The 25,945-nt window shown below is 38.2% G+C and overlaps 1 protein-coding gene across 10 annotated transcripts in view; it reads right to left on the minus strand.

The window, feature by feature from the left end:
* SLC8A1 (solute carrier family 8 member A1) overlaps positions 1-25,945 on the minus strand; it is a 295,009-nt gene that overhangs the window by 241,901 nt on the left and 27,163 nt on the right. Inside the window, exon 1 of one of the 10 annotated variants that reach the window (XM_039320932.1) lies at positions 20,827-21,316. The exons of 8 other annotated variants lie outside the window; for them this stretch is intronic. The gene's annotated coding sequence lies outside the window, so the exon portion shown is untranslated. Of the gene's footprint in view, positions 1-19,941; positions 19,985-20,826; positions 21,317-25,945 lie in introns of those variants that run through there. One more of the 10 variants, XM_039320935.1, reaches the window with a different exon arrangement.

Consider the following 25,945-nt stretch of genomic DNA (forward strand, 5'->3'; position numbering starts at 1 on the left):
CAATTAGAACACTAACATTCTCAGGGCTTTTTTTGTCATAGAACGACACCTTTTTTCAATGGATTTTCCAGAGTTGCATTCTTTTCCTATTGTTTCCTTTTCTATCATTTGTTTTTGAAAATGCCCCGCTGGTGGTACAGTGTGAGTGGGATCCCCTCCGGTGCTGTCTGCCTCCTCTATGAGGAGCCATGAGGCACCGGAGCACCACAGCCAGAGCGTGGCTTGATTGGCTGGGTCGGACCATGTGATGTGGAAGCCAATGGTAGCATAAACATGGAGGCCATCTTTCATGAGAGGGTGAGTGAGCCTTTTGCCTTCCCGTAAAGAAGGTGAGGTGTGAGGTTAAAAAAAGGCAAAGCGAGAGGCAAGGAAGGCGACTGGCGTGGAAGCTTGCCGGACAGCGAAACTTTGCTATTTCGGTTCCTTGGCTTGGATGTCTACGAAAATATATTTTTAGTTTTTTATACTTTATATTCAAACTGCAGAGAGGAAGAATAAGAATAAAGCCAATGTCTTATGATTTGGAGGTATTATTATTATTATTAATAGTAATATATATTAATTATGTATTGGTCAGATGTAAAGGTAGCCCTACAGTATGAGGGTTAATCAGATCTATTTATTAAATTGGGTTTAACTTAAAGGTAAATTAAAAGTAATCTGTTCACTGACAAAGTTTCAACTTTAATTTGTTTCAAGTCAATATCCATATTAAACTCCACATGTAAATTTTTCCACCTTATTTGACAACTTCTTAAAAATAATTCAATCTTTTACAAGCAACCAAATTTTGTTTTATTGGGTCAATTTCATTCCACATAGAAAGCTGACATTTCCACTCATTAAACTAAATCGATATGCCAATGGTAAATGTCTCAAAAGAGTAATAAAATGACTTCTTGTAATTAAAGCCACACGGTGCATGGTAACATTAATAGAATTAACTTAACCTGAACAAAATCCTAGTCTTTTAGATACACTAAAAATTAAAGGTTTTTTTTTCAACTACAAAGGTAAACCTTGTAGGGTAGGCAAGGCGGGTTGTATGACGTGTGTGAGTTACGGCATCTTTTTTTAACAAAAAAAGCACTGAACATTCTAATCCATTAAAATGGCTTTTAAAATACTATACCTGAAAAAAAATAAAAAAGGCCTTTGTCTAATATTCCAAAAACAATAATGCAACACCAGTGTTCACCGACAACATGCTACAATCAAAAGACTTTCTTTCTGCTTGAAGTAAAGTTCTGGGTATCCTAATTCATGAATATGGGAGGAAATATTGCTTCACATAATTTTATTATTCATTTTATTGATTAGACTTCTGTGCCTTCCATCTCATATAGAGGCAACTAAGATTAATTTTGTGTAAGACATTTCAACTGTTGGCTCCTAGAGAAAAACGGCTGAGAAATCTAACTACTACTGCTGCTGCTGCTGCTAATTATAATTATAGTGGAATTTTTGAATTACTGACTGAGAAGTTCAGATGGCAAGTGCAATGGAAATTAGATTGAATAGTTTTAGTCAGCAGTTTAACTGCCATGCTTTGAAGTTGTTGATTCTGGATCATTTCCTAAAACAGTCCCACATATAATACATTACAACAATCAATATGGAAACTTAACAGAATATGAACAATTGTTCTATAACTCTGTATAGTTAGAGACAGAGTTGGTATATCAGTTTAAGCTGATAAAGGGTGCTTCAAGCTCCTGGGGTAACATCCATTCTTTAAGTAAAGCAGAACTACTTTTGGAGCAGGATAATCATCACTTACTTGGACGGGCAAATCACTCACAAAAATGATTTTTTCCATCTTCTTTGAACTGAATCTCAGTTGATAAGCTCTCATCTCCCCAGGCGCTGATTCAGAACTTCTACTGTTTCATCTATATTAGATGAGGTTGAAAACTAAAGCTGGGTGTCACCTGCATATTTGATGACACTCCACCCTGTTCTTGATAACCTCCTACATCATGTAGATGTTAAAAATAATACAGTCTTAAACATAATCACAGTCCTAATCGTAGTCACAATGCAAATCAGTAATCCTTCAGCACCATCTTCTCTAACTGGCCATTCAAGCAAAAGTAGAACTAGAATGGTTCTGTCCTAAAAGGTTTTTCTATCACAAAAGATATCGTGGTCAGTAGTACTGAAGAGATGTCTAAGACACTGAACCAGGTTGTACTCCTCTTGTCCCTCTCCCAGAGTAGGAGTTAGGCTGCAAATAAATTTAACAAATAATAAAATACAGTGGTGCTTAAAAGTTTGTGAATCCTTTTGAACTTTCAGTATTTCTGCATAAACAACATAAACTGTGATCTTTTCCACATGAATTAACAAGTATGTTTTTGACTCATTTGTTTAATATTAGATCATATTTAGGTAAAAATATTAAAAATTCAAAAGGACTTACAAACTTTTAAGCATTACTGTATAAAAGATGCTTGCTTTTTAAGAAATTGAGTAATAAGGAGTTGGTTTTATCTTTGTGGCAATTCTCTGAATGTAAGTATCTACTTAGTTCTGCACTTATTTTTAATGTGTTTGGTAGCTCCTCTTGTTCATACTGCAGGCAGCATTAGCAAAATTTGCTGACCAAAAAGAAGTAGCTTACTTCCTTCTTTTGGCAAGAGCAGGAGGTGTTAACAGATGCCATCTGTGGCATCACTTAACTATTATTTATGCAAATTGTGGCATTAAAAGTGGCTTGGGAAAGGCACTTTCCTGACAGGCTCCAAATACACAGACGACCAGAGAAGCTAATTTTTGCTGACAAAAAGGCTCTTCCCAGCTAAAGTAGAATGTTAACTTAGGCTTAGGGGATAATGCATAGATTCACATAACAGAACTATAGAAGGGACAAAGTAGGAGGTATCAATAGAGCTAACTTTGGCACTTCATTAATTACACAAATTGTAGTGGGAAATCTGATTTTTAAAACTCTGGCTGCTGGGAACTTGCAATCACAAATGAGCAGTCAGCTTATGCTTAACAAAGAGGTCATTCTAACCTACAGCACTTAGTTAACATAGGCTCATGGGGCAGCACATACAAGAAACATGTACAAAAGTAAGGCTATAGCAAAGGGTCAGACCCAAGGCATTACTATGGGTGAGACTACCGAGTTAGTCAATCCTAACGGATTTTGTAAAATAATGGGGCAAAGTGAAAAAAACTCCAACAATCACCCTCCCCAAAAGATACTAATGATCCAGATTCGAAGGTCTGACAGCCACCCCATGGTCACATGATTGCATTTTGAGTGCTTGGCAACCAGCCCACATTTACAAAAGTTTGAAGTGTCCCACAGTCACATGACCACAACCTATAACATTTTTTTGTTGGAAACTGCCATTTACTTCTGGTTTGTAGTAAAAAAAAACTCTTCACCTAATGTGGACAATGGGCTTGCTTAACTGCAGGATTCACTTAATGACCACAACAAAACATTTCATAAAATTGGGTCGGTCACATGTCATACAATGGAAATTCTGGGTTCCATTATGGGTGTCAGTCGAGGACTATCTGTAAAAGAAGCTGTTTAAAATTAAGAAATGTGCAAGAAGTGTAAATAGTTGTATACATGATATTACAAATTGGTGGGTATCTTTGATGTGCTTTGTGAACAAACCTTTGTAAATCCTTTATAATGGCACTACATACTAAAGGGTTTCCAGTACTATTTATGAAATTAAATACAAACATATATGGCAGAAAATAAACCTTCAATGTGGCTGCAAATAGAAAACAACTGAAAAGTGGGGGAGATAGATGGTTTAGAAATGTGAAACATAAATAAATATAAATAAATAAATTAGTACAATTTATAAAGTTAACGTGCAATAGAATGTGACAGGAATAGTTAGAAAATCAAACGTATAACAGATGGCAATAAGCCAGTCCATTAAAGACAGAGTTTAATATAAAACATCAATATATGTTTATATAGGGTGGGGATGTTAAAATGGAGCATTGACTGCTTTCTTTTAGTGCCATCCTAAAACTGCTTCCTCAGCAATTTCTACTTGGATGGGGCTCTGAAATCAAAAGTATATCCTATATCTATGGGAAAAAACCTGGGAAAACATAAGGACCTTTCTTTCTTTTGCTAATATTATATCTCCAGCATTCTACTTTATATTAAATTAGCCAGACACAAGTTGTGATGCTTTGCTTTATGTGTTTCACTTATATTTAAAGACCACCCATCTCTCTCATAGAGCTACTGTTACTATAAAGGCTCAATATATCCAAATTGTTTGTTTGCTAAACTTGAATACTGCCCATCTCACCAGAGGTGACTCTTAATTATACTACACTGTCATTGTTATGACATTCATTCAACACATCAAACATTACGTAATCCTTTACTTCTGAATTCTTGCATTTTCTGTGCCACAGGAAATCACAGCATTTGCAGTTTATTGAAAATATGTTGCAGAACTCTATATATGACTATGATTATAGTCATATATTCATAGACCCCTGGATTAGAAAGGATCTTCAAGATTCTCTAGTCAAACCCAATGCCCTTTGCAGGAATTCTCATACCATCCTGGACAAATGGCTGTTCAATCTTTTCCTGAAAACCTCCAGTACCCTTAACTGCCGGAAGCAGGCTGTTCCATTGCTTAACAGCTCTCACAGTCAGGAAATTTCTCCTTAGTTCAGTCTTCATATAACAGTTGCTTTGCCAAACCACAGTTATAGTATTCTATGTTCAGATTTCTACTATCATTGTATCATTACAAATGTCACTTTCTTCATACACAGTGTTTCCAATACTTCTGAATAATTTAGGGGGGAAAAACCTTATGGAGCACACTGGATAGCAGTGAAAGTCTCTGCCATTATAAAATACAAGGGAATATCACTGTTTTAAATGGAAGCCAGAGTGCAAATATAATAATTGAAATACTGGTTTTAGATCCCTGTGTCATAAAACACGAAGATAATACTTCACACTGTCCCGTTAGTACAATTTGTAACAGAAAGATGTGTAAAAAAGTCTAGCACTTAAATCAATTTCATGTCTATTCAGTACCAGCTAAAGGGTATACAGCACTCCTAGGGCACATTGACTAATTTTATGGATTTTTGACAAAGGTTCCAATGATAACCAGAACTATCTTTCTCTTTAGCTTCCACAAATAACCTGTAGGACCAGAGGCTCCATCTCTTTTCTGACTCTATTGTCTTGCCCTTTATCACCTGAGATCCTTCAGTAATGGTCTAAGTTTTGCTAGCAAACTGCTTTTGCTGCCATTTTCTCTATTATGGCAATGATATCAAATAGCAAAAACTTATTTATTTGGGTAAGACTTTTTTTTTTACTTTTTTCATACATTTTTCCAAAGGAAAATAAAAAAAGTAAATTTTATTTTATTTATTTATTCATTAAATTTATTTGCTGCCCATCTCATTTTGAAGTGACTCTGGAGGGCTTACACCTCAGGTGTCAAACTCGCCATGTCATGTGATGTGTTGCAACATATCACAACTTTTTTTGCATTGCCGAAGCTGGGGAGGGCACGGCCTCCGTATGAGCAACTGGCCCGCGGGCCGGCAGTTTGACACCCCTGGCTTACAGCATTAAAAGCATAAAGCCATAAGATGAATATTTCTAAAATGATAAAAATGGAGTTACAATCAAAGCTAAATTTATTGTTAAAAGATGGGGAGAGAAGCCGAAGCATGGGGAGAAGTAGGATTGCCTCATAATTCTTCAACTACCTCCCCTCCCCTATTGAGGACCCAAGATCAGACAGAGCCAGGTCTTTAGGCATTACATACGGTCAGAAGGATGGGAGCTGATCTCACCTCAGGGGTAAGATGTTCCAAAGGGCAGAGGCCATGGCAGAGGATACCCTTCTCCTGGATCCTGCCAGCTGAAATTCCTTGACTGATTGTAATTAGACTGAGTATAAGGAAACTTCCTATGATGTGAATAAGAATTCAGAGTTATTATGTCCAACAGTCCAATTCTACACATGGGAAATTCATGTGACATCATCTACCCAAGATGATCTTTCTAAAATTTATGCTATCTAAATTCAGGTGCCATGTCGGGAAAAGAAAATGGAAGGTGACCACTGCCTTGAAAGCTATCAAAACAGTAGCAACCATTTTGTCATCTAGAGTGAGATTCCATGTTTTAATTTTGTAGTTGAAAAGAAATAATGAAAGGAATATTTTTTTTTACAATCTATTCTAGGAAGCTATTTTATATGCAAACATAGATGCTTCTGGCTACATTTCATTCCAGTAACTGAACTAATATAATAGCAGCAACATAATAACAGATCTCCAGTTATTTTTATAAGCTTGAGTGTTCAATTGCCTCATATATAATGAATCAGCTCTAACTGGTAACACTGTGTGTCTGTGAGTGATTATGAGTGGTAGAAAAAAGAGAGACAAAAAAGAAAAAGAGAAAACAATTTAACACAGAACATTGTTTAAACAAATTATCTTCAGTGATAATATAGTTCAGGGGTGTCAAACTCAATTTCATTGAGGACCACATCAGCATTGCGGTTGCCCTTGGGGGGCCGGGTGAGTGTGGCCAGGGTGGGTGCGGCCTACTGGGTGGGCATGGATTTAGTGGGTGTGGCCTACTGGGTGGGCATGGCGAGCTCTACATCGTTTGCGTCAAGGGTACCTGTGGGGGCCTGAGCAGGAGTGGGACAGATCTGAGGGTCTCTGGCAGAATGGGGTGGGACCAGGACAAGTGCCAAGGCATGGTCCATTTCTTCATTCCTCACAAAGGGTGACACCTCCATAGCATGCATCCAGGGGGTGGGGCCAACACAGCAGGGGCTGGTTCCTCGCTGTTTCCAGATGGCCTTGTGGAGCTAAGACTGAATGCGTTTCAGCATAGATGGCCACCACAAAATTGTACATTGGCTCCCGGCCAGCCTGGGCCAGGGCCAAGGCAGCGGGGGCCGTTCCCTCACTGTTTCCAGGATGGCTTCGTGGACCACATGAAACCACTTTGCGGGCTGCATCCAGCCCCTGGGCCTTATGTTTGATATGTCTGATATAGTTGATCATCATGTACAATTGACTTTGACTACAGCACTGTAAATTTTCTTTAAAACCATTAATCTGATACACTTGCTCAGATACTCTTTGTATGTCCCCAAATAATGCAGAATTCTGCAGAAGCAAAGCAGGTGTAAATGTGAAATCCCTACAGCATGACTGGAAAGCAAAAGTTCCAAAAGGAATTACTGCACTTAGGGTCAGTGTGTAAGGTAATATAAAATGAGTCATAGTGCAATTTAGACCAACTCCAGAACCTTTAAAAGATTTGGCCCGTGACCAAAATTGCTATACCAGAACTGATGAATGCATCACTCCAACTTTTGTTTGGAGATTTATTTACATTAATCACTTTAATGCTTGAACTTTCTAAATCAAATTTTAACTAACCAGAAATTATAAAAGAGATTGCACCTTCTTAGCTGTCTTTTTGTTATACCATGTGACAGGTTGGAGGAAGAGAATGGAAGATGTTAAATAAATGAGGAAAAATGTAGTGTGCGAACTCTAAGTCTGAATAAGTTGTACCCCTGATATTTAATGCAAAAAAAAGATGCTTCTTGAATACATCTGATTGATTTAACAAATCTGTTACATTTGAAATATTCCTTGTAGCTGGGCCACAGGGTGGGACGAGCAGAGGAAAACTCAGGGCTGTATACAAGATACTAATGGCCTCCTGTGAAATCCTATGCTGTGGAAAGAGCCATGGCTCAATGACTCAGCACATGCTTTGCATGCAGATGGTTCTTGATTCATACAGCAGATGAAACAGTAACTTCAGATTGCTTCTATATTAAAGCTGTCTTTGCAATCACATTTTTTACATACTAACATTCTGTGTAAAGCCAAGTATGAAATGAAAAGCCAAATACCTGAATTTTCCAGCTTGCTAATTTCTACATCCAATCTCTAGTTTCTGGAATGCCTGGAGAGCCATATATCTGCAATTCACACTAAAGCTGTATTCAGATAGTGTAATAACCTATGATTTACCATGACAAGAATGAGTCAAGGCAATTCTCTGGCTCATGTGCACCCCTCTTCTCCTTTGGCACGGCTGCAAGGAAATCAGTAGCTATCTGTTCTAATTTAAATTAAGCTTTTTTTTTTTTTTTTGGCTTCCTTCAAGTCAGTGTTGATTCCTGGCTGAACAAATCCCTGCAGTTTTCCTAACTAGATTGCAGAAGTGATTTGCCATTGCCTGCTTCCTAGACCCGAGAGTAACTGGCCCAAGGTCACCCAGCTAGCTTTGTGCCTAAGGCAGGACTAGAAGTCAGACTTTCCTGGTATCTAATCTAATGTCTTAACCACTTTTGATAATTCAAAAAAAGTGTGGCTTGTGTATGCATTGCCACAGGAGATTATATCATTCATATATGCCACCTTTACAAAATCCACATGACAGACAGATTGAGGCACTCACAATGAAGATACTGCTTTTACTTTTTAAAATGTTTGTTATTTTATTAATGTATTTATTAAGCCATGGTGGCGCAGTGCTTAGAATGCAATACTGCAGGCTAACTCACTGCTCACTCCAGGAGTCTGATTCTGAGCAGCTCAAGGTTGACTCAGCCTCCTATCCTTTTGAGGTTGGTAAAATGAAGACATAGATTGCTGGAGGCAATATGCTGACTCTGTAAACCATTTAGAGAGGGCTGTAAAGCACTATGAAGCGGTATATAAGTGCTGTTGCTATTGCTAATGTGCAACAGAATCTTAATCTAAAGCCTGAAATTGAAAATGATATGCTACTGTGTTTCCCGTCTTTTTTTTTCTCCTCCAAAAGAGGCATCTGATCTTATTTTTGGGTGTATGTAATGTCTTTTCCACTCACCTTGCAGCAGCGGCACCAACAGCCCCACCCACCCAGCCCATTTCTTCTGCGGCCGAAGGAGCAGCTTCATTCTGCAGCTGAGAATGGAGCTCAGCCTGCATTTCACAGTCATAGGCCTTTCCAGAGGGCATCTGTAGCTGAGCACCAAGCTAATCCATAGCTCAGTTCTTGGCTACATAAACCTTCTGGAAAGGCCTGTGACTGCACAATGAGGGCGAGCTCCATTCTCAGCTACAGAATGAAGCTGCTCCTTCTGGCAAGGCAAGTGTCGATCCATGGGAGGCCTGGCTGTAATGGTAACCTCCACCCCCCCATAGCTTGATTTTTAGGCATGTGATTCGCCCAAAACGAGGGCTTATTTTTGGAGTAGGGCTTATATTAGGCCCAACCCCAAAAACCAAGCTAGGGCTTATTTTGAGGGTAGATCTTACTTTTGAAGAAACACGGTAATATCCTTTAATAATTGGTTCATCCACCTAAGCATTTAATAAATGTCCCTTTATAAGTTAAATTTCTTCCATAGCAGTATGCCCCAAAGTCAACATGGAATAAAATAATAAAACGGTGGTGTAACCTCTTGAATTGCCAAGCATGAATTGACAGATAGTTCCTTATTTTAATCTTATTTTTAAGATTATTATGACTAGGAGCATGCATCATACTAAATTACAATGTGATTGCTTGTTTTTGAACCCATACATTTTTTTAAATACATGATGGTTAAATATGCTATAACATAGCATGATTTCATGACACAGGACCCTAGACATTTGTGAGATTGTCCAATAAATTTCTCATGCTCTAGGTCCTGTCAATTAAACAGTGCTATCTTATGGGACCCAAGAGACCTGCCTTCTCTGTTGCAGCACCTGCCCTGAAATCTGACCCTTTAAAAAGCCCCTGAAGACATGGGTTCTTCTCCAAGGCCTGGGTTAGGATGAGCCTCTAATAACTATATAGATTCTATATCTGGTCCCCAGTGCAATATGTTTTGTATATTTTATGGTTTTTTACCATGTTTCTTTTACAGTATTTGGTGTTTTTAACCCTTATTAGTTGCCCCAAGTCACCTAGCAAGTGGGGAGTGAATAAATAAATGATGAACCTAGCTTAAAACTAAATACAAATGTTCATTTTTAAGGATGTTGAATTATAAATCAATATTTCTTCCACTTATTCAGGGATACTCAACCTCCAGAAAATTGGGGTATTTATTAAGCAGCAGAAGGCATAGTCATTTTCTCACTGGGCTGTCAAAGTGTGGGGGAATAGGAAATATTGAATAGCTAAATTATAACTTAAGTCAAAAGCACTTTTGAAACAAAATAGTAAATCACTAGGCTGTATGCATTTGTTCACTAGGCCAGTAGCAGTTCTTGGTCAGAAACTGCATGCCAAAACATGAGAATGTATGCTATGGTTCTCGGAAGATATTCAAGCTGTTTGGTGAATCTGCAAGATAAATAAACTTCATAGATGGGAATCTGACATCCAAAACATTTATTTACATGTAACAGTGCCTGCATTTAAAGAAAAGTAAACTTCAATGGAACACAGATTCTCACAAAAAAAAAACCCCACAATTCCATACAAAAACACTTCTATAGTGTCACTCATAAACAGCAATACCTTCATGCTTTCCCTTATTTTTAATGAACATTACAGTGGCTCTTTACTGTAAAAATTATTGACATTAATTTTATATGCTATAGAAAATGAATGAATGAAAAAATAAATACATATTTTATTCATCTTCAACATATATGCCATATTCTTCAGTGGGTAATTGCATGCTATTTTGGAAATGCCAATCTCAGAACAAAATACATTATTTGATATCAAAAAGGAGAAATAATCTAAAAACAGTACAATAGCACATTAGATAATAAAAAATCTTATCAACAAAATAACACTTAAAAGTGTTTAAAAATCTGAGTTGTTTTTAAGCATGTGTCTGGCTCTGGAAGAATAACAAGGCATGTACCAGACAAGTTTCTCTCAGGAGGCCATTTCCCAGGTGACAGTTCACAGGTGTATTTCAGTTGCAGTTGCAAGATTTGGAAAAAAAAATTTGCTTAAAGATTCTTTGCTCTGATTCACATATAGAAATAGATAGAAATTATAATACAGACTTTTCAAAAGTGTCTATTTAAGACATGTTTGAACTAACCACACTAGAGATATTAAACTGTTGGCTCTTGTATAATATTAGGACTTCAATCCACACACAGTATTTCTAGGAAATATGGAATTACTTAAAAGGGCTGTATTCAGGATACATCAAGACTACCCATTCACTCATGTTTCTGATTCTATTAAGAAATCAGCTGCAAGGGGTTTCCCAGTAAAATGAGTCTGCTAATCCTAATGATATCACAGTTTCTCTAGCAGCAGTATCACAGCACTAGGCCATGCAATTATATTTATTTTTACACCTGTTATATTCCTTCTACACAATCTTCTTCAAGGAAGCACTTTAATTGTAGAGAAAATACATATTTCATGCACTCAAAAATAATTTTAAAAATTATTCAATAGAATTGTTTTCTGTTTTAAATATCCCTCAAATATACTGGAGTTACAATAGTTAACAAAATAAGTTAAAAATGCCCTACAACTGTCAACCTGGGATGGCAACGATGACTCTGAATTATCACTGAATTAAAAGCTGAGGCTGGGCACATCCTCAATTTAGTTTTTTGCCATGAAATAGTATTTATAATTGCCTGTGCATGGGGTAAGTTAGTTACCATGTCATGATGGCCAGACTATCTATTTGTGAAAGTCTGGCCCTGCTTCATTTCACTCCACTATTTCCTTCCAGAAGGATTCAGTAACCCAGTAAGTTGGTCTGCCCCAGGGGATTTATGGAATCTAATGGATTGTTGAATGCTCTCAAAGAATTTCCAGAAAACAGAGGTGATGATCTCATTGTTAACCCTTTATTGACTATGGAACCGGAAAACAAAATGGGTCACTAACATACCTGCATATTATTTGGCACCATAAAGCCTGGTAGCCTTTGTCATTCTTTGTTGCTCTGGAGTCTGGACAATACAACATACAAACAGAGGCTATGGTACAAATGGTAAAATATTCGCCATGGAACATCTGTGAATGTGCACAATGCTGTCTACTGTGTGGAAGGCTTAATTTGTGGGCTCCACTGCATCTTCAAGGAGCTGTCTTTTGCATGAAGGGAAGACAGAGTTTATAAAAAACATTACTGGAGGCCTTAAGTATTTGTTGTGACAGATTTGCAAGGCAGCTTGAGGACAGAATCCTTTTCATCTTGACTTTAAATGCTGCTTCTGTTACAGAACACACTGAGGTATCCAATGCACCATCAGATCTAATTCTATGGAAACATTTTGAGAGAGTGTGGACAAGATGTTTATTCCTGTCCAGTTTGTGTGGTCTACACCTCTGTCCATCTTGCCTTATTTAAAAAGTCAACTGAACTAAGTGGATCTAAGGATTACTAAATACACCTTTAGATAATTAATAGTGCCATTAGACTTGAAGGGATACAGTAATACACTCCTAGTTGTTTAAAAAGTAACTTCATATGAGAGAGAGAGAGAGAGAGAGAGAGAGAGAGAGAGAGAGAGAGAGAGAGACTCTATTGATCCTACTTCACTTTTTTTTGTAGCCATTGATATCATTAATTCTCCTGGGCTGTCTCTGGATCTGAAGATGCTAGTTCTACCTCTACTTGTAAAAACAGCCTTAGAGAAAAGTAGTAAGAAAGTATTCTCTGCATTCTGACAGATATTTTATACCCAGTGCAATTGTAGGAGGCAGTCATCAGGAGTTTTTTGAGTAGATATAATCAATAAATAGATGACACCCAGTTCTACTTCTCAGAAGAAAACTGTGTAGGTTTGAAAGCAATATCTAGAACACAGTGATGAGGTGAGCAAGGACTAATAATAGGGGGCTTAATCTTGACAAGAGCAAGACCTTGTGGGTAGATAGTTTTGGGAATGGAAATTGCCTGTTCTGAACAAGTTTGCATTCTTTAAAAAAAGCAGACATGTAATTTGGAGGGTCTCTTATATTCATTGTTACTCAGGTGACTTCTGTGTCCAAGAACACTGATTGCCAGCTCATTTGTTATATAGACTTCCTTGGACTGGAATAATCTAGCTATAGCTGATAATATACTAGTAAATCCAGACTGCACTATTATAATTTGCCATATGCAGTATTACCCTTCCCTTTAATCTGGAAGTAACTAATGGTACAGTTTGTGATGACCACACTGCTGAGGGCATCTGATTATGCATATTCTACTAAACCAGTAGTTTTCAACCTGTGGGTCGGGACCCCATTTGGGGTTGAATGACCATTTCACGGGGGTCACCAAACCATGCTGTCCGCCATTTTTTTTCCTTTTCCCTAGCTGTCCTACTCCCTCTTATTGGTGGCCACACCCACTTGGGGGTCACCACAACATGGGGAACTGTATTATGGGGTCACGGCATTAGAAAGGTTGAGAATCACTGTACTAAACTGAATTAGCTGTAACCACCTTTAGTGATATGGACTGGATATGTACTTTTTATGAGTATAATAAGTGTGAGATTTCTTTCTGGTTACATTCTCTGGAAAGTTCTCCTGATTGTGAAAGTATCTAACACTACAAGTTTCCCTTTATGAATATTGAGTGAATGGTTGTTTAGTTTTACTTTTACTCAGAACTTTTTAGTTGTTATGTTTTATGTTATGTTATGATTAACAGTTTCTTCTTACTGTATTTTTAAAAAAATTATGTACTGTAAACAGCACAAAAAGCAGTATTATATGAAAATACATACAGCAAGTAAATAAATAAAAAAATAAAGATCAGCCAAATGTTTCAAGAGGCTATCATAATTGATTATCTTAAAAATGGTGTTGAAGAACTAACAGAAGTAATCTAGCCATATCTTGATGGTCATCTATAAAGGTAATCAAAACAAGCTGTTTCTGCTGCAAAATGAGTTTGAACCCAGATTGTAATCGATTCAGTCTAAGGACTCTACCCCAAGAAAAATGATCTGGAAAATAATTTGTTATCGGCTATTGTTGAGATAATGTTGTAATAATGCAATTTGAAAATTGTTGCAGAAGATATACCTTGACTGGAACATTTTAGCATTGTTAACTTTCAACTTTCCATGGAAAAAGCATTATTCATCTACTCACCTACTGCCAATTACTCCTCAATTGATAACTATTCTGTTTTAGCAAGTTGTAAAACTGCTAACATTTGCAATCTTCTATATGATTCTAGTGATATCAAAATTAAGCAAATATAAATAAATAACCACCAAGCTTTTTCCAAAAATGGACAAAGGCCCAGAGCATTCTGAATATGATTTCAGTGCAAAACATCTGTGGACAATCTTTTTCTTTCCTCTGTTGAATATTTTATGTTAGAGCTATTACCAACCCATGACAGGTCTTTCTCTCTTTACCCAGTAACCATTCAAAATAAAATCAACAAGCAAAATGTAAACATGGTTACCTAAATATGTCCCATTATGGGTATAACATGCTAAATGAAAACTTTAGACCATCATCTGTACTGGAACCACAGCCAAACTGACCAGGCTCAGAACTTGATTTCCATAATTAATTTTTATTGTTGTTATCGTTACTGCTGTGTATTTGAAATTAACCTCCCATCAGCACTGCAGCACACTATACAAGAAAGCAAACCCAAATAAGGTCATGTGTGCCTCCAGAATGCAGTTAAGTAAACTTAATACTATTTATCAAGTTGCATAAATTTGCACTTTTTTTTTGCTAAGAATTCATTTTTAAAATATGCTTTTAATTATTATGAAAAAGTGATGTTTTAATACTGGTAATGTTTCTATTTGTTGGACTTTTGTCTACTATGGGTTGCATTGCAATTAAATTAGAAGAGGTACATTTTATATTCACAGAATACTGATTATTTTTAAAAAAGGTTAACACCATGCTATTTTACAGAAGACTATTCCAAGACAGTACATGTTCTAACAAACAAAACTGTACGAAAGAATGAAAAAACATGTATCAATACTCAAATTCCTATTACCTTATTGAACATAATTTTATTTGGATAACAGCAGAAGTAGAAAAAAGCAGTACAAAGAATAAGCAACAACCTTTGAACCCTGGAAATTTTATTCAGGCACCAGCCTGGCTCTTGAATAATCTTTTCCAGCTTTACGGCTAGAAGCTTGCTTATGGTTTTGAACTGTGATTGAAACAAAGCTGAGTTGCCATGTTTGTCTATTTTTAGAAATAAAAATTAGAGGCTCCCATTTCTTCATTCCAAGAAGCATGATAAGAACCTGAAGCCTATAAGGATCAGTTGGTGCTATTCTGTTTTTTTTCCTGCATGATAGATATAATTGCATTGCACTGGGAACTTCTGCTAGCCCCATTTCTCATTTTTCCTCATCCATACGGCAGAGCAGCATAAGTATCATTTAATATACCTGTTCTAATTCTAAACAACTATGTCAGTTATAAGGTAAGGCACATTACTCTCCAAATTTATACTTCCAGGAAAAAAATAATACTATCGTAACCTCTCCACTCCATAGCATTTATCTGCTCCACTAATGTAATGGCTAGATTTGCGCACTAATTAAGCCATTATGTAGATTGTTTGATTTTGGCGTACCGTGCTGTGTGAACCCTGCCGTTCTGGATTCTATTGCATAGTTTATGGATTAGTAGGTTATATGAACCTGGATGGTTATGATTTATTAACTTTACATGATTAAATAAACTGTGGTTTGGCACAATATGAAAACTCAACAAATAATGGCTGCATTTTCAAGAGCATGCCAATAGTTGAATCAGAGTAAAGTAGCCTATTCCTATGATTGCACCATACTTCATGAAATAACCTCAACCTGAACCCAGAAAGCACAGATCTAGAGATGAAAATTCAACTGAAGAAGGCCTTGACCTATCTGTGTCAGATGGACGAACTGAGTTAGACAAAGCTAGTTCAGTCCCTTTGCACTGAGGCTGAAGAAAGCCATATTCTATGCAAAAAGCATTGTCTATACAGGTAATCCTTGACTTACGACCACAGTTGAGCCCAAGGTTTCTGTTGCTAAATGAAACATTTGTTGAGTGAATTTTGCCCCATTTAATGATCTTTCTTGCCACAGTTTATAAAGTGAATCACTACAGTTGTTAAATTACTAACACTGTTGTTAAGTGAATCTGGCTTCTTCAACTTTGCTTATCAGAAGGTTGCAAAAGGGGATCATGTGACTCCGGGCACTGCAACCGTCATAAATATGAGTCAGTTGCAAGCGTCTGAATTTTGATCATGTGACCATGGGGATGCTGCAATGGTTAAATGTGAAAAACTGTCATAAATCACTTTGTTCAATGCTAGTGTAACTTTGAACAGTCACTAAATGAACTGTAGTAAGTCGAAGACTACCTGTACATTTATATTTTTGTTAATGTTAATAGGCTTTTAACTGTCACCATATAATTATATTTTCTAATTATACTGTTTTTATTATATATCAATGTATACACAACTCCAAGCAACCTTAGGAGAAAAATCCATATATAAAATAAATAAATTGCCAGTTTTGGCCCAAACTTTGTCAGGAGAACAGCATAAAATACAATTTGTGATATTCCCATTAGTAACTTCTCGTTAGCACCTGCCATCTTCTTTACCCAGAAACTACCATGCGCAGTGCTTTGAGATTGAAGTTACTACCCCACCAAAGCAATGTTAATCATTATCTAATGAAACTTTCGAAATCTGAACTGGAATCCTGGAGTTGCAGCCCCCAATTTCCTGAAGTTACCACATTAGGGAAACATATTCTAGGCCAAAGTTTCTTAACCTCAGAAACTTTTAAGACAATTTAAGAATTCTGGGAGTTGATGTCCAAACACCATTTAAAAAGCCAGCTACTGCCCTGAACAATGGTAAAATTTATATTCCACCCTCTTCCCCACAATGTGGTCATTCTTTCCCTAAATATTTTTGAAATAGGACATGTGAAACATTACAGATACTCATAGTACAGCATATAATTGCTCCTTAGCAGCATCACTGAAGCTCAAGAAAGGAATTGTCACCACCACCAGAGTTGCCTTCTCAAGTTATTTTAGGGCAAATCAGAATTCTAAACAGCTGTCAAAGGCCACATAAACGCCAAAGTCATAATATCCCCTTTTCAAGGCAGCATCTCTCTAAGTCCCAGCTATTGGGAAACAATGGCAGTGGGTGCATTATGTTTCCTGTTTATGATCTTCCCCAAATAGAATAAGCCAGTGTTTCCCAAACTTGACAATTTTAAGGCATGTGGACTTCAACTCCCAGAATTCCACAGCCAGCATTGCTGGCTGTGGAATTCTGGGAGTTGAAGTCCTCATGCCTTAAAATTGTCAAGTTTGGGAAACACTGGAATAAGCCAAAATATTCTTACAATCCAAATCAAATGTTTAGATGCCCAGAGTAGGCTATTTCAAATATTAATGTTTCATCTTTTTGGAGCTGCAACATAAATTCATACCTCTGAATCTTTCCAGCATTTGTCCTTAAGGCTTATGGTTGATCATAATAAGAACTGAGTTAGGTAAATCGTAGAACAAAATCCTTGTGTTTTATGACACAGAAAGGCACAATAAAATAGTAGCAACCTGGGAACTTTTTTATAAGATGCCAACATGACACTCTTTATCTTACCCTCAGATGAGAAGAACTATACAATCACACACAGAAAAGTGTGGGAGGTCTGGCAAGATCAATTTCTAGGTATTTCTTTTTGGTATAAGAAACTGTTATTTTCAGAATATGTTTGACAAATGCAAAATTGGCATAGATTACAGATAAATCAAACAGATGGAAAGTGGGAGGAAAATACCAGCCATTTATCTAGCTGATTAAAGAAGAAAAGACAGACATAAAGGGATTGATTGTGTATGCATGGGTGTATTTCTATCTATCTATAAAGTTGTAATGAAGAAAGTAGCAACACTAAAAGTATCTATGGAGTTGTTATTCCTTTTTATTAGCATGTTTCTTGTCCTTTATCAATTTTCAGAAGTTTGTCAGTCTTCTATCACCACCTACAGCCATCTCAGATAGTTGAAGTCTCTCACAGAGCCGAAGTTAAAAAAAAAATCAAGCCAGCTCCTATTACAGAATAAAACTAAAGTTATTAATAAGATGCTGCCACCTATCCATCATTTTCCTTGACAATAATAGAAGCCAAATAATACCAATCTCATATTGTTTAGAAGGCAACTCAAGGCTGCAGGTGATTCTAATTATTTATTTTTTGTAAGGAAAATTTTAAAATAAATACCTTAAAGGGAGGAAAAACACATGGAAAGACTGCTACTGTAGTGAGTTTACTTAACAAAGAAAAATATCCAGTGTGCTAATTTAAGCAAAATTAATAAGATTTAAACATAGTTTTCTTTTACTTGTGAGGCTGAGTTGCTGTTATGGAAAAATGAAGAAAACTGAAGTAAGCCATGGAAACATAATATTACTTAGTTAATATGCAACTTGACTATAGCAAAAACCGATATTATGCATTTTCTTTGGATTTTTGTATTTCTTTCTTATTTCCTGCATTATATAGCTAATTATATAGAAATATTATTTAAAAATTGGACTTATTCTACTAAAACTCTGTGATTTGTATAGTTAGTTTTCTTGACCCAATTCATGCATGCAGGCATGTATCTGGCGGGGCAATTATTGGTTATTTGCTTAAACAAGTTCTAATACTTTGTATAATCTCATTTTAAGCATCTTACTGCAAACACACCTATACCTTTATATTCTACAACAGACACACACCTTTATATATGAGAAAAATACTATGCACATTGTCATACATGAGCCTCAGTATGATTGGGGCAAGCTGAAAACCACTTTCAAGTGTCAGTCATGGATACTATAATTTGGTGAATGCACGGCGATGCTAGAGCACTTGGCTGTGTTGCAGATTTGCATCTATATAAGTCTACCTTTGTAGAGTCAGTGCCAATTTAATGCTTTGCCACTCTGAAGTCAGACCATGACTGCCCAAAGGCATCATTGGGGTTTCTTTTCTTGAGAGGTTGGAAGAATATGAAATACTTTCCCTTTATATTCTGTCCCTTCTCCTACAGTCCTCCTGCTAGATCTGGAAGAAACGCTGCATTCACATCACCCGGCTGCCCCCCCATAGCCCCCATGCCCCCCCAGCCCCTCAGTAGTACCACAATGCAGCAGTGCTATTCAACCACTCTTTCGTTTTGAGATGTTGGATAAGGAAGGAGGAGCACAGAAAGGGGGATTCCTTTTTAGTGGGTGTGTTCTGCAGACATCCTGGAAAGGGCAACCTGGATCCATGCTTGATCACTGTTTTTTCACAGCAGTGCTTTTTAGGGTTGATTTTTTTTCTAAATCAATCCATCCTTTCCTTTGTCTTTTTCAGTGAGATAATATGTAAGGATTATCATTCCTTCTTTGCTGTTCCCCTTCTTCTCTAGATGCACACCCACAGCCTCCCTTTGCAGATCCCATGCTTTTCCTCCCCTTCTGCAGACAATCATATCAAATATCATATTAGCTTAAGAGCAGGAAAGATGATTCTTTAGAGTTTGCATAAAAACTGCATTTAAAAATACCCCTCCTTAAAATATCATCTGCATAGGCAGACCCATAAGCTGACCCTTCAGATAGGAAAATCTGCATTACCATCTCTAATTTGTTGCAGTGTGTGGTGTGCATACATGCATTTTCTCTAAGGACTTTCTTATTATCATTATGCCACTATTGTTATCCTTTAAAATACATATATGCAAACACACACACACACACACACACACACTTGCTACTTTCCCTCCCATCTATGATAGAGGGAAATATAAATCTCTGCTCTAAACCATTCATCAGCCTTGCTGCAGCACTGTCACAGAGAAAACATGCCCAAAGAAGCTGCAGAAGGAATCCTAGACTGAACATGGTCCCCTCTTCTAAACTACACACATGGAATGACCACAGCCAGCTGGATTTATTTTACCTTTCTGCAGCAACAGGTTCCTAGGATGCAAGGGAGAATCCCAGAAGCAGCACAAAATCCCCTGAAGTTCCTACCCTGGACAGCTACACAGGTAGTAAAGGGAGAGGAGGAAAGGGGAGGGAAGATGGGAGGGGAAGTGGGTGTGTTTACAAAGAGATTTGTGCAAAGGAAAAAAAGGGGGGCAGACTTGAAAAGGAACCGGTGGACCTTTTAGACAGGACCAATTTGACACTCTACCTGCTGCCTACCTGACTCTGATTTTCTATCTTTGTTTTGTCTTTCTTATTTGGGAACTTCCAAGAAAGGCAATGTCTCACAATAAATATTGGAGTAGCTTATCATAACACAGTACAATCTCATAAACATCACATCCTCTACATATTATTACATCCTTGGGTTTTTAGGTGAAGTGCTTCTTTTTCCATTTTTCCCTCTAGAAGACTATAATGCCCATCAGCCGTAGCGAGCAAGCACAAAGCCTACTGGCCGAAGGCGATGGGCTTCGCAGTTAAGCATTACGCGAAAGCACCTCTTGCACAAGCAAAAAAAGCACACACAGCTGCAATGGGTGGGCTCTCGGCAGCACGAAAGGGGGAGAGGGTTGCTGTGTGATGGCTGCCCAGTCAGCTAGGCTAGCAACTGTTAGCCGCCCAGCGAACGCTTCCATTCATTCGACGAGACGCGTCCGCATTTTTCGCCCCAGACTGGCTGGGTTGCAACGTGTCCGGCTACTCCCAGAGACAGAGAGACCGAGCGAAGAAGGGCCATCCAGCCCAGGAGCTGTCGGATGTACCCGCCGGGTTCCTGCTAGCGACCAGGCAGCGTTGTGGGCCGGACACAAAGGGTTCTCCACACTCTCATCCTCCCGCCGTTCTCCTTACCTACCTGCAAACTGAGCCGCCCGCAGCAACCCGGCTGACTGATTCTGGGCACCAGCCGAGCGCTCCTCCTGGCCGCCTTCTACCTCGTTCGCTTCTTCCTCCTCCCGCCGGGCCAGTCACCGCGGATGCCGGGGATCACAGAGAGCTATCCACCGCCACCGAGACCATATCTGGAAAGCGCCAAGCGCTGGCGCCCCATGCAGCGCGGCGACAAGAGAAAGAAGCGCCCCCCTTGGAAGGAAGGAGTCGCAGGCGGGGGCAGACGCGCGCTTAAAGGAGGCGCGGCGGCAGCGTTCCCCTCAGAGCGCCGCAGGACTCGCCAGCTCCTTCCTCCTTCTTAGCGCCTCCGGGAGGCGGCGCGCCCCTTGCCTCCTTCCCGACGCGAGCTTTCGCTAGCCAAGGGCGTCCCTGCTCCCTCCTGTTGCCCTGGCCCGCAGACGGGACAGGCGCGGGCGAAGGACCGTCGCCCGTCTTTTCCACGTGTCTACAAATTTGAGGCGAAGTCTTACAAGCGAGTTTTTCGCGCACAGAGGGAGGGATTGAAGGAGCTCGGCTCGGCTTTCCCTGACCACCCTGACCGGCGGTGGATTTTTTTTCTTTTCCTTTTTTTTTTCGGGGAGTGGGTGGCTGGGTGGGCGGGTCTCCTGTCGGTGCTGCAGAGAATATTTCCTGCCGCTACTATAGCGCAAGGAGCTGGCGCCTGGTTGCCAGAAGCTTTGAAATACAAGGCGGCGGAAAGCCACCGCCCCCTCCGCCGTCAGCATGCAAGGCCCTCCTACTTACTCAGAATGGCTACAGACGTTGCACGCGCTCACGTTCCTCTTACTGCAGTTTTTGCAAGTGACCCCTAAAGAATTGTTTGGCTGGACCGTGTGAATGAATGCAGCTTCGGACCGAGCATATATTTTTTTTCTGAGTCGCTCGTAGCTTTGTAAAGTAGCGCGAGCGTCTGTATTCGTGTGTCGTGTAGTCTAGTATCACCTGTACAGAGATGACTTCTACCTGCAGTACATTATTGATAATTGTGCGCCGTAATGGCCGTATGTTCGATGTATTTAGATTATAAAAGTCAGCGTTTCAGCTTGCGTACACCACACAAACACATGTTGCATAACCATTGCTTGAAGGTGGTCAGCACTATGGAAAAAAATCTCGTGCAAAGGTTATAGGAACTGAGCATGCTGACTGGAGAAAAAAGACGGGGAATTTGAAGGTTTGTCACTAATAAAAAAGGTCAAAGAATATCATTGTGTCGTTTGGGGACAGCTTTGTAGTGAGTGATATAAGTACAGGCAACAGATTTTGGTTAAACATTAAAAGAATTCAGTAATAAGACTCTACCAGTGGAAAAATTAACTAAAGGAACAATAAGCAATCTAAGAACCATAGGTGGTCTTCAGACCCCATTTTGCAGCTTCTAGATGGGCCCTGAGTATACTTTTTAGTTTCATTTTATAGTTTTAAACCATAACCTGAAAAAAAGAAGAATGACCCCAATGTCACTACTTCTTGGCTTCCCCCCTGCAGCCCTGGGAAACTTTCTTTTTTAAAAATGGGATGAATAGAAATTGTTAGATTTCCATTTTCAGAAATTGCATTGAACAATTGGACAACAGCAGCAGCAACACAAAAGAAATAACACTACAAGGTGCTTGGATAAAAGTTCCCAGAGAATATGAGATTTTAGACGAAGAGAGACACTGAAGATCCTATGGCCTATTTTTTGAAGATGGGTTTTCAACACTTACTACAACTTAGACCAAATATCAATAAGCTAAATATCACAGCAAATCTAAACTTTTTTTTGACAAATCCCACTCTAGATATTGACAAATACTCCATTACACTTCATATAATACATGAGAAAATAAAGGGTAATATATTCCCTTTATTTTTTTTAAGAAATAATCATTAAAATGGTTTAGGATTTGTGGCTTTGAAGTTAAAGAAGTACTACATTAGATAGCTTGTAAAACATAATCTTGTGTTGGGAGCCCTCTATGCTGCATTCTATGAAAATAAATGTGCACTCCAAATGTACATGTACCAAAATCCCTTGTTCTACCTATTATATCCTAAGAAATGGCCTCATCTTTATGGATTACTTTAGTATACTCCAGTGAAGTACCACTGGCAGAACATGTTGAACTACATTCCTATTTCATCCTGCTTGTGACAGAACCAGCCATTTGTCTAGTAGCTGAGCATATTGTCAGGAGATGATGGGAACTGTAATCAAATACGGTATATCTAGAGGATACCAACCTAGGAAGACTCTCACTACAATTGGGCAAAAAGGTATCTCATCTTGGAAGGACACCAAATGCTTGAGTGTTCTTCATGTTAAAGAACTACCGGTATTAGTAGTTGTTGTTTTTTCTTTTTAAATATAATCTTATTCAGGAAAATTTTGTCTTGGTCTTATTTGATGTATTATAATTTTTTATATACTGTCCTTCTAGTGCAATGTTCTTCAAACTTGGCAACTTTTAAGATGTATGAACTTCTGGAAGTTGAAGTCCAGACATCTTAAAATTGCCAAGTTTGAAAAATACTGTTCTAGTGTGTGCACACCACTTAGCAGCTTATGTTGATTAAACTAAGTTGAACATTTCATTTAAAAGATAGAGGAGTGGTGATCCCTAAAAGATTCTAGATCTTTTATGCTTTTAAATGTCACCAATAATACCTTGAATTCTGCCTGGAAACAAATGCAACATTGTTTTATTTGGGACAAATGGCACTTTCCTGAAATTTTGTAAAGATAGTCCCCAAGTAGAATGTGCTGTAATTACAATAATTCAATCTATTTACAGGTAAGGCATATACTACCATAGTTAATGCCTTTAACATTACAGATAAATGGCATTGAAAAATAGCTTGAAGCTGGGTGAAGACTCCTAGTTGCAGCTGCCAGCTAACTCTCTAAGAGCAAACTTGAATCCATAATTATTTCCAGACAAGAAGTTCCATAGAATGAGTAGTGCTTCTACCAAAACTGGATGAAATCCCATGTCCAAATCCTGACCTGGGTACCTCTGTCTTATCTAAATTAAGTTTCAGATTGTCAGCCTCATCTGGTCATTACTGTCATTAGACTTTACTCCAGAACATCAATGGCATCCTAGATATTAGCTGGCAGTATATGAAAACTAGAATAGAAGATGCATATCGCCCACATATTATTATTAATCTCCTCTTAATTTTTGTTTGGGCTTTCACATAGCTGTTAAATAATGTAGAGACAAGACTGAACCTTAGAAACATCATATGCCAATGTTTGGGGGCTGCCCATGTCCCTCAACATTCTAAAATTAATTTCCCATGAAGAAATTGAATCCTTGTGAGATGGTACTTACTGTATTTACAGAAGGCTATACATCAGGAGACATGGGCCAATCTGAGAACTTAGCAGGAACATCAAGTCATTCTTACATAAAAACAAGTGCAATTATACGACTCTACTTAATTTCTCCTCCTGCCCTGGGGAATGGAAAAACCTGCTGGTTCACCAAGGACTTCCTGTCTCTGTAACAGCAACAATCTTAAGCAGTGAGAATCAAGGTGTATGTGGCAAAGAATGCTAGATAGATGGCTTGTTGGCTTGACTCAGCAGTGCTCTTTTTAATACACTGAGGATTGTTGTTCATTTAGATTTTTTTTAAAAAAATTGCTGTGTGATGCTTTTTCCAAGTACACAACTAAAATTGAAATAATAACCTAGCAGCATTTGAGGGAAGGGGAAGTGGTTACTTTAAATTATCCTGGCATAACTTAAATGTGTTTGCATGTGTGAATGGATTTTTGTAGGGTAAAACTGTCTTCTACCAGAGGTGTGACTGGCTGACCTGAGTATGTAATTAATAGGAATAGACAGTTCAGGCTAGCTGGGATGGAATGTAAAAAGGAATGAAAGTCTTAGTTCAAACAGGGCCAATGCTTGCTTGAATGTCCAATCTTGCATACTAAATAAGAATAGCAACCCTAAATGGATAAATAAGAGAATCACATATCTTTTTTATTTTTGCATGTTATAAAAGTCAAGCTCATCTCCGTGGCATCTAATTAACTAATGAATTCTAATTCATCTGCTCTTCTTACCAAAGTTGTAAGAGGGCAATGGAGAAGTGGAGAGGTTAAATATGAAATTGGTAGAGGGTATGGAGAATAAAAGGAGAATGCTGAGTTTTGGAAAAGAAAATACAGACGGGAAAGAAAAGGATAAAATCACAGCAAAACAAAATTCACTGTGCCCAAAAAAGAGTGAAAAAAACCTATTATTGACTGAAATGAAGCGGGTTGCTATGTTTTTACAATGAATAGTCCATTATTTTTCTGCCCTTTCTGCAAACACCTAGGGCTCCAGTTTGGCCAGTTCCAGAGGGTGTGAAGGTTCAGAGCCATATGCCAGTATTTGCTTTTCCTGGTTTTTAAACACCAGAAACCACAGAGAAGAGGAGGCAGTTCAAATTTCACTTGCTTCCCAACATGAGTGCAAGTTTCTCCCAGCAAGGGAGGACCAGGCTCAAGTAGGGCAGATGAGAGAAGAAACACAGAATATCATTATTATTGTTATTACATTGAAAGGTTGCAGCGTAAGCTAGAGTTCATTGTGCTAGGTAGGGTGCAAGCATGGAATCCAACAGAAAATAAGAACAACAGCTATAGGCTGCAAAACCAAGCATACTTACCTGCAAGAAAATTGCTGTACAGTGGATGAAGTACAATATGCAAGGAAATATATTTGCGCTGTGAATTTAAAAGATTTTGTGGATGGATTTATGCACTCTATAAAAAAAAGGCAAATTGCCTCCCTGTAATTGGCTAACAATGTTTTTGGCATTTGTCCAGCTCTGGCCTGTTCTTATTTGCTTGATTATAGTTCTGACTCTTGTTCAGTGTTTTCCTCTTAGGGCAACATCAGGAATATATGCACCATATTTTTCAAATATCATTATCTCTCTTACTTTTAATCACCCATATCCTCAGGATGAGACAGCTGTTACCCCCTTAGTTTCTCAGTTATTACAAATATATGTAGAAATTAATAACTGCTTTTGGAAGGATTTTCTAAGTGGTTCGATTTTTCCTTCTTTGAGAACTGGCACTCCTGTATTATTTTA

Source organism: Crotalus tigris, unplaced genomic scaffold (genome assembly GCF_016545835.1).
Source record: "Crotalus tigris isolate CLP2741 ecotype Arizona unplaced genomic scaffold, ASM1654583v1 scf7180000023713.2527936, whole genome shotgun sequence".
Lineage (NCBI taxonomy): Eukaryota > Metazoa > Chordata > Lepidosauria > Squamata > Viperidae > Crotalus > Crotalus tigris.